The sequence below is a fragment of the Pinus tabuliformis genome, chromosome 6, assembly GCF_031772625.1.
Source record: "Pinus tabuliformis cultivar Carrire ecotype Pingquan chromosome 6, CPIR1, whole genome shotgun sequence".
Classification (NCBI taxonomy): domain Eukaryota; kingdom Viridiplantae; phylum Streptophyta; class Pinopsida; order Pinales; family Pinaceae; genus Pinus; species Pinus tabuliformis.
This window is the reverse complement of record NC_142292.1, coordinates 1,345,512,865-1,345,525,949: the sequence shown is the minus strand read 5'-3', so window position 1 is coordinate 1,345,525,949 and position 13,085 is coordinate 1,345,512,865.

Genomic DNA, 13,085 nt, shown 5'->3' with positions numbered 1-13,085 from the left:
TCGCACACTACCACATCTAGTGCGCGCCATTTCGGTGGTCATGTGTCGAGCACCATGAAAACAATGTCATCTATTGTGATGAAGGGGAGCATGGTCCACTTCTACTCTGGATCCTTGCACGCCCTGATATACACATTATGCACATCTGCTTTAAAGTCTACAAAGCTCCTTAGACTGTCGTATACCGATGAGGATATGAGTGGCCATTTGTTGATCCATAGTCATACGCTCACCTCCATCATTACCCAGAAGATCTTTGTTTCCAGATTCACATGGCATCCTTTGTCTCCCATAGCGACGCCTATTTTGCTACCTCTGGCCAGTCGTGTTCAAGGGGAGGAAACTGAATATCCTTAGGCAATTCTCCTATAACCAACAGGATGGATAAGAGCAACCACACACAGTGGAAGGTCTTACCCTACTCCTAGGCCTCCCTATAGTTTTTCAGGAACTCCTTGCAGAGGAACTGCGACTAGTTGAACCATACCACTTCTGCACATTGCTCAGCCAGCGTGATGATTGTTGTTGGTACCTCATTGCCATGACATTTTCTCATCACCTTTCTTGCCAACAAATGGGTAGCAATGCGGACCTCATTGTCTTAAATCCTAGTAATAATGTAACCCCTCTACTTTTTCTCCAATTTATATTTCTTTTTCATGGCCTTCGCAATCGCCAAGTCTTCACTTGTACTAGTTATTTCTGCGGGGTCCCTTCCCATATAGGGAAGCCGAGAAATCCTATGAACGAGCTCCACCATGATGGGAATGGGCTCCTCCAGCCACAAGTACCCATCGTGATTGGGGCCCGATGAAAGTATGGAATCGATAGGAGGTGAAGTAGCCCAGCCTCCTCCCCCCCGCGCAGCCATTTCCATGGCTGTAGTGTTGTAACTACCCCCTCCGTGCTTTGTTCCATCAGCTAGCTAGTTTCCAAATGAGGGAACTTCTCGCTATCCGCGAGGTCCCAGTCTTCAAAGTTCATAGTGGGTATGCAGCCCACAGCCGAACATTTGAATAGAACTTCCACGGGTAGGAACGGGGTGTTGAGTGTGCTTTTAACAACATCCAAATATTTAGGTACCTTTACCCTCCCTTTCCGTGGAGGGACATACTTGGGCAGATTTGTTATGGCACCTACTGGCTGGATGTCTTCTTCCATTTCTTCCTCTGGTTCTATCTCTTCTACAAAGGTCTGAGGATCCTCCTCCTCATTATCACTCTCAATATTAACTATTTTTCCCTTTTCTTCCATCAACAATTTGCCAAACCACAGATTTCACAGAGGCATACAGACTAGTCCTGTTACCTATGGATCCTATTAAGGAATCGGTGTCTGGGGTGATTTTGGAATTTCTGGCGCATCCCCCACCAGTGACATAGGGCTTGGTGCGGCCTCCTTGGCGGTCGACATTCCTCTGCTCAGAAGGTCCTGCATATCTTTCGGTAATGCTTCAAATACTAAACTTGCTGTCAAATCCTCTAAAGCTGTAAAGTCCATGCGCAATAACTGAATTCTCAAGATGCCAAGGGTTGTTTGGTGGATGACCATCTGGGTTTTATAGGCCTGCCAGAATTCAAATTCGAATGTTCCCCTCCTTTTTGTCTCATTAATGCTATATTGGCAATAGATCGTTTCAAATCTAGTTCTAACTCTGTGTCTTAATTGCCTGCCATCCGCTCCTCATTGCCTTAAATTGGACATCTTGTCATTAACAGTGACACCAATGGTCACTTTCCACCCTATCTACATGGCAGCACAGTACCTTGTGCGCGAACGTGATATATGTGTCATAATGATCCTACGCATAACTTCCGGGTCGCGCAGCTCCCATACATACTCTGTTATAGAACCACACCCTCTTTCAACTGCCTGGAGCGCTGAGACTATGCTTCCTATGGATAGTCAGGTGGTTGCACTACTGGTGCAAGGATTCAAGGTACCTTCTGGCTTGGTCCATGGGCCTCCCTTAGTTACTCTTTCACTAATCAACACTTCATGTTCTTCCTTATGCATTGTGCTTCCTTAGTTTCTTTGCCTCATCAAGTGCGGTCACAACCATGGTAGTATGGCCAAAATCCCCTAGCGACAATCTTCTAGTGTAGTGGTAGGGTTTCCCATACGTGGCCCCATCATTCTGTGAATTCATAATGCTTGCAAGATTTTGGTTTCCATCTTTTTGATATCCTCACCCATTAATATGCTTTCCTGCTTCAGCCGTACTCAATCTTCTTCGAGTTCATGAAGCTCAAGGTTCCCTCACTCAATGGCTTCTTGAATCTACATATGTTAATCCTTATGCGGCTGCATAATCTCTTTGCTCTGGTCCTCACACGCTATCACAATTATGTGAGTGATTGCATGAGGATTCTTTCCCAATGTTATGGCCTTGAATGTGCTCGTCGTCTTTGGAACCATTTCCATGCTCAGGTTCTTGCACATGGCCCTATAGGCCCATCGGATCGCTACTACATGCAGGTCCCAATCAGCTCGTTCATCTAGTAGACTTTGGTCATGATTCCACATAGCTTTGTGAGGGCTCCGATGTGGAATTTGTGTCACCTTCCTTGCTGGCGCATCGAGTTCTGATTTTCTATCCTCAATCTGGGAGATGCTTGCACAACACACGTCTGCACCCACCAACATAAGTGGGAACACAAACTACTTCGTCCTGGCTGCCTGGCTCGCGTTCATTGCTGGGGACTTTCAAATCGTAAGTGCATCCGTCTTCTACATTCACGCCAGTTTCCAATATTCTTCTAGTGTGTACTCCACCACCATGCGGGTGTCGCGCACAATGCCCATTCCAGCATACTATACCGCTACTGTTCCAGTACTGCACTTTCAATTTTGTCTAAGAATTCATCCACTCTTGTTACCCCATCATATTTTGGTAGTTCCCTTGCTTTGGTCGTCGCGCACCACAGTGATCTAATCATCATGTTGTAATTCATCTTTGTTACTTCGTGCAACTGGTTCTGCTAACATTCTATTTCTTCATCCGAATCTGAAGTACAGGAACAATCACACTCCCATGAGATTCTCCCATATGCTGTCAGGTTCACCCAATCCTTGTCTTGCGGCGTTATTTGGCAAATGTAATCCAGCTCATCGTCACTGTCATTATCGCGCACAGGTTTAGTGTAGCGCACTCCTTCGACTAGATCTAGCGAAACTACTACATGTAGAGACCTTTTCTCTAATATCATCTTCTGCTTCTTCAAGTTGATGACTCCATTCATATCAGTGGCTCAGTATATTCCTAGCAATGCAGGACAAGTATTTTTGTCATCAACAATCTCTATCACTTCAGAGTTCATCTGCATGCTCGCACCGTTGATATCCACTTTTACCCCTTCCAACCTCCCCATGGGAAAAATCTTCTGTTGGTTAGCCATTCGTAATTAAATCAGGGACCACTACAACACAGGCTTGCCCATGCATTCCCATGTCTACTTTGGTAATACATTCACGTCCGAACCCAGGTCTAGGATTACCTGATCCATTTCATATTCACCAATCTGTGTCGTCAATCTCATTTCCCTCCCAATGCGCAATACATGCTTTCCAAGCTTCTGGAATACGCGCAGTTCCCCTGACCCTGCGCACCTAGTTATCAACTCCTATAGTCCTTTAACCACCTTATTATTGTGCAACAATTTCATGCATGTCCCTAAAAAGGTAGTTAGCATAGAAGGATCCATTCCCGGCTCTAGTTGATCCTTACTATCTAAAGTAGAGGACTCCGCGAAGCTCTTCTTAGCTTCCATAAATGTCTCCTTTGCACGTTCCAAGTCAAACTCAGGTTCCTTTGTAGGTGCCTTGCAAACCCATGTATCTTTCTCGAGCTGCTTCCCCTTATCTTCCCCTATATTTGCACATCTTCGAAGCACCATATTCACATTTGGGTCTTCTTCGCGCGGTTCAGACCTCATCATTTGAATATTATGTGTCAAAGTAGGCTGAAGTACCCATTTTTCAAACATCTGCACGATCAACGTGGGAAAACCTACTGCTTCATGGTCGAATTGAGCACAATATGAAAAAGATAGTCTCATCGGGTTGGTACAATCACAGGCATAGTGCTCTGGTACTCTGCAATTGTAACAGATTAACTATTCGCGGCCCCTTCCTGGCCCCATTCCTCCTCATCCTCGACCCCGGCACTAAATCCGGTATGCCCCATCCCCGTGGATGCATCAAGGCCTCACATTCCTGTCTACATTCTGTATGCTGGGGTTTGCTCCATCATCAATTTGTAGTTGTGACGAGTACGCTCATCATGACCCACTTATCTACATAAATTACAAAACAATTGTTGGGGAGACTGCGTATACTTCTGCAACAAGTGACAGTTATTCGTCATGTTCTTTTCTACTATCTGACAGATTGCGCACCATAGCGCGGGTGCTGTACTTAGCCCTGCCTATGCCTCTGGTCTCAATGGCATTGATCTCCCTCCTGCCAATTAGTTCGCAAAGACTGGATAGTGGTCTTTGTCATGGCCCTCGCCTTTGGATTTTATGCACCACACTTATTCGCGCGCCTCTAGCCACGATGCCCTTTCCTACTTCAAACTCTACATCTCCAAGCATAGATTCTGTAGTTGCACATGGCTTTGTTGGGTTCCCAACCCCAAATCCTATATCGGTGTTTGATGCAACCTCATCGCCATTTCCAATGCTTCAGCCTGGGTTGAAAGATTCTGTTTTGATAGCGTCGTCCTCAAGTGTGGTGTCAAAGACGCCACAAACCATGCGCAGTGCTACACATCCATTAGCGTCATATTAGCCTTGTGGATCGTACTCTTCAGCCTCTGATCCAGATCCCAGGGGGTCTCACCTAGAAACATCATGATATCTTTAAGTTTGATGATTGACTGTGTATTTGATTTCAGCCAGCTAAATTCTTTGTTCAACACATTCTTGATCTTGACTATTCTTGCATTTGGCTAATCATTTAAGTGCTTCATATACCATGTCAACGTGCAATCTTGCATCGCTCTTACTAATGTGGTCTTCCTAATGTTGTCATCCGTAAACCAATCTGCTTCCCACACTGCTCTTACCACGAGCTAGAACTGGTCCGGATCCTCATTCCCTACTCCTCTAAATATGGGTAGCCTGATCACGCTCACCATGCTGAACCATGTGGGTGGTGGAGGTGGGGGGGTTGAAGATGGAGGTGAAGTAGGTGAAGCGAGTGATGGCATAAGTGGAGGTGATAACTGCAGAATGCACTGCGTTATCAAACTAACCGCACTTCTCAGAGAAACCAGAGCACGTTCTTCATTGCTCTCTCACGAAGGTGAAATTAAGGGACTATTTCCTAATCCTTCGATACCTTTGTAGATATTTCTACTCTATGTCACTCCAAAAATCAATATATTTGCATAACTTGCTTTTCACATAGCAATATCTTAATCTAGGTATTCAGGGATTTAATCTACCTACCTCGTGGTCCCTTGAGAAAATGTCGTTCTGCGCTGCTATAACTCAAGGTTGTGTCTATTGAAAATTCAGTGATAAATCCTCCTATTATTCAGTCGAGCCAATGGTCCACAACTCGTGTGATCTTATCTTCTGTGCCTCTAGTCTGCACACTAACTCTAGAGTCCATACTATCAGTTGATCGAGCTTATACCTTCCCTGGCTGTTGGCTAACCTCGTGATCCAATCATACATCTATGAAGAGAAGGGCGTGAAGAAGATCTTGTGGATTTTCGTATACACATAGCGATCTAGCCACCTCTTCTCGGATATCTACGGAGTTCCATTCTCCTGTGTCACGAACTCGTGAAGTTTCTTGTCGAACCGCTCTTCAATTTCCTTATTTGTGGGGTTCTAGTGTTTTGACATCATACATCCTTTAGGTAGACCCCAGTCCCAATAATTGAACCATTTGTTGGCTTGTTGGGACCTGACCCAGGTTCAAAAGTGATTTAGCCAGACAAATCCTGAAACTACTAGCTCTTTCGGCAATAGTCCATGAAGCACAGACTGAGGTCTCACTTGAGGTAGTATGGGAGGGTGCTAGAACCAGGTTTCCAAACCATAGGGATGTGTTGATGAGGTCTAGAAAGTTCATGAGCCAATCCTGCATGCTTGCACTGTTCCGTGTAGCTGTCTGAACTTTGCGTAGTTCTAGTACAGAACGTGCAGAGGCGTTGTCTATATCCTTTACCCTTACTGTCTTATTATTAAAGATCTGACTTAATTTTGTGGGCCCAGTAGTCTTTTTCAAACATTCAACATTCATAACAAGTGTACGCAATCATAAACTATAAAGAGATGCATAACAATATGACAGAAGTATAAACACACAGATCTACGAGTAGATGCAAAATATTTCATAATCAACTTATCTTTCATTAAACATATGTTCAGTTACAATCCCAACTCTTCCCTGCACACTCTGCTGCAGGGGTCCGCGCACACAGCTGCGGAATCTACCAGTCCTCTGCACACACAGCTGCAGAGCCTCTCCTTACCACTATAACCCAAGAGTTGAAATTACAGACTCAGAACGAAATCCTTATCCCAAAACCATACTTCAGATCAAGATTCCCAAAAACTTCCTTCTACCCTTAGAGCGTCGCTCTATTTATACATTCCCATGGTCCACGTACCATAGGTAGGCTGACACTTTCTATATTAAATTACAATATTTTAGGGCGGACTACCCTAGACTCTCATGCTCCACGCTTGCATTTTGCGGGGTCTTTACATTACATTGACCCAAAACTAGTCTTTAAGCCCCAAAAACCCGTTATGGGGGGATCCGCTGCTCAACAGAGCCCATATTAAATTTGTATTTAACATAAAAAGCTATAATGATTATCATAAAATTAGAATCTTTAATTAAGGAAAAAATTAATTTGTTATTCACTTCCCATAAAAGATGCCTATCAATTTAAATATGTTATATTTATTAATATTTTATATAACAAATTAAATATGTTATACTTATTAATATTTTATATAACAAATTAATATGTGGTGAAATGAATTTGAATATGAACGGAAAGCTATAGTCCCTGCCATAGGCTGTTGGGTCCCTATAATACTAGTGATTACCCCATTACTATTGTAGTTATACCCCTTATTTATATTGATGTACCCATGTAGTGCCCATATTGTTACTATTGTGCCACATAGAAGCCCACTATTGTTATTGTTGTGCCCTACAATATTATTGTTATGTAGGCTTTGATTGTATTGGGACCACTTAGACTCCTATATATAGAAAGGAGGTATTTTCATTTGTAGCATCCAAGAATTGTTCATTTATGTAATGTAAAGGAGGTTGCCCCCTCGAAGAGGCTGAATTCTAAGGCGTGGATCTCTCTTTTCTATCTTTTTTGAGCTGGTTTCATAACATTTGGTATCAGAGCTTTGGATTCTAGGGTTTCGCTGCTCCAAACAGGTCATCGTGGCATTTTCGCTATAACTTTTTTTCTGTGACGTTTCAGAAGTCACAAAAAAAACCCATTTGAGAAGAAGTCGCGCTGAACCTTGGGCCCAAATTTCAGAGTTTTTCGCATGATATTTTCGGAGATATGATCTGAGGAAGTTGGTCTTTTTGCAGACTCTTGAATTACACTCAAAACAGGTGACCTAGGGAAAATCGTCATAACTTTCTTTCTGAGCATCGGATTGAAATTTCGTAAGAAGGTATAGAAAGAGGACGGACTGTAGTTTTCTTTTATATATTTTTTAGAGTCAAAGGTTGAAACAGTGACACGTGGCACGTCGTCCAAGTTCGCTCTACTGAACTAGTCTATAATCAAGTAACTGTGGGAGATTTCGCATAACTCTTCCTTGGAGAATCCAATTTGGGTCAGACTTGTGGCATTGGAAAGAGGACACAGAGGGCTGCTACAGGTCACACATTCAGAACTAGATAATCAGAAAGTATAGAGATACATCAGAGGCAATATCGAGCTCCTACAAAGTGAAAAAAGGTGTGTAGATTTTCTTTAATTTTTGCTTAAGCTTGGTTTGAAAATTTATTTTGAAGGTATTCAAAGGGAATATTAGAGAATTATTATCGGTAACTGATGCCACGAGGAAAGAAAATGCAAACACCTAGTAAGGAGCCTGAAAGGTCTAGCATGACTCATGAAGAAGAAGAAGAAATGCTATATGATATATCAAAATTACAAGAACAAGTGCAACGAGTGTCACTTGCACAAAAAGCAACAGAATCTAAAATGGATGGTTTAAGGAAAGATGTAGAAGCTAAGATGGATGGTTTAAAGAAAGGTGTAGAAGCTAAGATGGATGGCATGGAAGCTAAAATTGATGGCATGGATGATAAGATGGATAAGTTGCTACAAGAAATAGTCACTAAGGGTGAAAGAGTACCAAAGGAAACTCATGATGAGAACAAAAGAAATATTAATCATGATTCCATAGAATCTAATGTTGGATCGAAGACTCACCATGTTCCAAAAATCGATATGAGGAAGTTTGATGGCAAGGATCTCGCCACATGGATATTACAGATGGAGCAATTCTTCGATCTCAATAATGTGCAAAACACACAAAAGGTACGTATGGCAACTTTATATTTGGAACCAAATCAGTTTGTATGGTATCAATGGCTTTGTTCTCGTAAACAATTTATCACTTGGGCAATTTTTACGGAAGAATTGATAGCACATTATGAGGATACAAAAAGCAACACTTTTTTTAGCCAATTGATGAATCTCAAACAAAAGGGTTCAATAATGGAGCACATTGAGGAGTTCCAAAAATTGAACATAAGGATAAAAGATATTCCAGAGGAGCATAGGATTGATGTGTTCATAGGGTCTTTAAAGGATAATATCCAACATGATGTGCGCCTTTGGGAACCTGATTCATTAGAGAAGGCATTCAGGTTAGCAAGAAAAATGGAAAGCAAAATTATGGCAACTAGGAAGCATACCATTCACAACTATAAAGATGGAAGTGTTGCTGCCCATAGTCTTCCACAACCTACAAGGTTGACACCACAACAATTGGAAGAAAAAAGAGCAAAAGGGCTTTGTTACAATTGTGATAGCAAATACACAAAAGGTCATAAGTGTGCTGAGAAGAAATTATTCTACATAGATTGTGAAGAGGAAGAAGAAAAGGAGCAAGAAAGGTCAAAAGAAGAGGATATATTCCAGGAAAAAAGCCTATATGAAGAACAAATAAATCCGACCATATCTTGTAATGCATTGGTGGGAATTACCACTCCTCAAACCATCAAGATAGAAGGACAAATCAAGAAGAAAAAGGTGATAGTGTTGATTGATTCAGGAAGCACCCACAATTTTATTCATTGTAGGGTAGCAAAAGAATTGAATTGCTTCCTATATCCAGCACCAGAGTGTCAAGTGATGATTGCAAATGGAGGAACAATAAATTGCTCTGGAAAGTGCCATAATATCAAGCTATCCATGGGAGAATATGTATTGAATAGCCCAATGCTTTCCATTCCAATGGGAGGTGCTGATGTTGTACTAGGAGTCCAATGGCTACAATCCTTGGGTACAATAGCTTTTAATTTTCAAGAACTTTTCATGAAATTTTCTGTGGAAGGAAAGGAAGTTGAATTAAGGGGTATTGCAGGGAAACCAGGAAAGATAATCAGCTCTAATGGTATGACAAAGCTTCTAAAAAAGGAGCAAAGGGGTGTAATTGCACAATTATGTTCGCTAGATGTTTCCACATTAGAATCATCTATTTCTCCTGATCTCCAAAATGTCCTGGACAATCATTCCAAGGTATTTGAGACTCCCAAAGGTCTCCCACCTATGCGTGATCATGATCATGCTATTCATCTGATTCCAGGAAGTGTTCCTCCAAACATCAGGCCGTACAGATATCCCTATGTCCAAAAAAGTGAAATTGAACGTATGGTTGCAGAAATGCTAGAGGCTGGTATAATTCAACCAAGTCAAAGTTCTTTCTCTGCTCCAGTAGTATTGGTGCACAAGAAGGATGGATCATGGCGCATGTGTCCGGATTATAGGGAGCTCAACAAGCTCACTATTAAAGATAAGTTCCCCATTCCTGTCATTGATGAATTACTGGATGAATTGCATGGATCAATTTACTTCACCAAGTTGGATCTTCATTCAGGATATCATCAAATCAGAATGAAGATTGAAGACATTCCGAAAACGGCATTTAGAACTCATGAGGGTCATTATGAATTTTTGGTCATGCCTTTTGGCCTTACCAATGCACCTTCAACATTTCACGGTTTGATGAATTCAATTTTCAAACCATTCCTTAGAAAATTTGTGTTAGTATTTTTTGATGATATACTTATCTACAGCAAGTCTTGGAAGGATCATGTTGAACATGTCGACAGGGTGCTGCAACTATTGGAAGAGAAACAATTATATGCCAAAAGATCCAAATGTTTCTTTCGAGTCCAGGAGGTGGAATATTTGGGTCATATTGTATCTCATGAAGGAGTTAAGGTAGACCCTACCAAAATTAAAGCCATTAAGGAATGGAAAATCCCCACATCCATAAAGCATTTGCGCGGATTTCTTGGGTTGACAGGGTATTATCACAAGTTTGTTAAGAATTATGGGAGAATAGCAGCACCTCTAACGACATTATTGAAGAAAGATGCATTTTCATGGACTCCGGAAGCAACAAAGGCCTTTGAACATCTTAAAGAGGCAATGTGCCAAGCACCGGTCTTAGCTACACCGGACTTCACAAAAACCTTTACTGTGGAATGTGATGCTTCAGGAAATGGAATTGGTGTTGTTCTAATGCAAGATGAAAGACCCATTGCCTTTGAAAGTCGTCCAATCAAGGGAAAGTTTCTAAGAAAAGCTATTTATGAGAAGGAAATGTTGGCAATACTCCATGCACTTAAGAAATGGCGACCCTACCTAATGGGAAGACACTTCAAGGTAAAAACAGATCATGATAGCCTTAAATACTTTTTAGAACAAAGATTATCCTCTGAAGAGCAACAAAAGTGGGTCACAAAGATGTTGGGTTATGACTTTGAAATCATCTACAAAAAGGGGAAGCAAAATGTGGTGGCAGATGCACTCTCAAGGAAGGATGAGGATGTGGAAGCATTGTTCTGCGCTATTTCTATCATCCAACCAGATTGGATAAATGAAGCAAGGGAGGAATGGAAGAATGACGAAGAAGTATGGACACTTATTCGAAAGCTAAAACAAGATTCAAGTACGTCTAATACATTTAGCTGGAAAAATGATTCGTTATGGTACAAAGATCGCTTATACCTCTGTAAGAATTCCCAGCTAAAACAAAAGATTCTTAGGGAATTTCACACTTCTCCCTTAGGAGGGCACTCAGGATTTTTAAAAACTTACCACAGGGTGAAGAAGGAATTTTTTTGGGATGGCCTTAAATCAGATATTCATAAGTTTGTGGCAGAATGTTTGGTTTGCCAGCAAAATAAAGTTGAAACAATTAAGACACCGGGTCTATTACAACCTTTACCCATTCCAAGCCAACGTTGGGAGGAGGTATCAATGGATTTTATCACAGGTTTACCCAAGTCTGAGGGAAAGAGTGTCATCATGGTGGTAGTTGACAGACTTACCAAGTATGCACACTTTTGTGCATTATCACATCCATTTAAAGCCAGTACAGTTTCTACTGCATTTATGGAAACAATTCAAAAGCTACATGGAAACCCAAAGATTATTGTAAGTGACAGAGATCCCATTTTCACTGGAAATTTTTGGACAGAATTATTTTCTTGTCTTGGTACTCAGTTAGCTCATAGCTCATCTTATCATCCTCAATCTGATGGGCAAACTGAGATAGTAAACAAATGTTTGGAAGGATACCTTCGTTGCTTTGTATCTGATAAACAGACACAATGGGTCAAATGGTTGCCTCTGGCTGAATGGTGGTATAACACTTCCTTTCATACAGCAACAAAAATGACCCCATTTATGGCACTTTATGGGTATCAACCACCATCCATCACATCATATTTAAGAGAAAATTCTAAGGTTCAGGCAGTGGAACATCACATCGAACATCAACAACAAGTCCTCCAACTCTTAAAGGATAACCTTGTGTTGGCACAGAATAGAATGAAACAACAGGCAGATCAGCATCGCAGTGAAAGAAGTTTTGATGTAGGTGATTGGGTATTCCTACGGCTACAACCATATAAGCAAATGTCCCTCAAGCAAGCTAAGAAGGATAATAAATTATCACCAAAGTATTATGGTCCGTACAAGGTGTTGCAAAAGATTGGTACTATGGCATACAAATTGGAGCTTCCTGCAGCTTCTCGATTGCACCCAGTTTTCCATGTTTCATGCTTAAAGAAGGTTATAGGCGACAAGCTCCCAGTTCAAACAATATTGCCAGAACTTGACGAAGAAGGAAAAATTATATTGGAACCAGAAGCAGTTATAGAAACAAGAACTCGACAGCTACGAAATCGATCAATTTCAGAGTACCTTATCAAGTGGAAGAACTTATCCGCTGAAGATTCCACATGGGAGGACGAGAATTTTATGCAGAAGTATCCTGAACTACTCAAGCGTTGAGGACAACACTTTTTTGAAGGAGAGGGGCATGTTGGGTCCCTATAATACTAGTGATTACCCCATTACTATTGTAGTTATACCCCTTATTTATATTGATGTACCCATGTAGTGCCCATATTGTTACTATTGTGCCACATAGAAGCCCACTATTGTTATTGTTGTGCCCTACAATATTATTGTTATGTAGGCTTTGATTGTATTGGGACCACTTAGACTCCTATATATAGAAAGGAGGTATTTTCATTTGTAGCATCCAAGAATTGTTCATTTATGTAATGTAAAGGAGGTTGCCCCCTCGAAGAGGCTGAATTCTAAGGCGTGGATCTCTCTTTTCTATCTTTTTTGAGCTGGTTTCATAACATAGGCTGCTAAAACAATTTTTAAAGTGAGATCAATATTTGTTAGCATTCTGGTAGAAGAATAATGTAAATAGGATTTGCAACGAATTTGTTGGAGTGTGCAAGGCCTCTATGATATATGTTTACATAGAAACCATGGAGGCCGTCATGGTATAGTAACGATCTATAATCCCCAAGTTGTA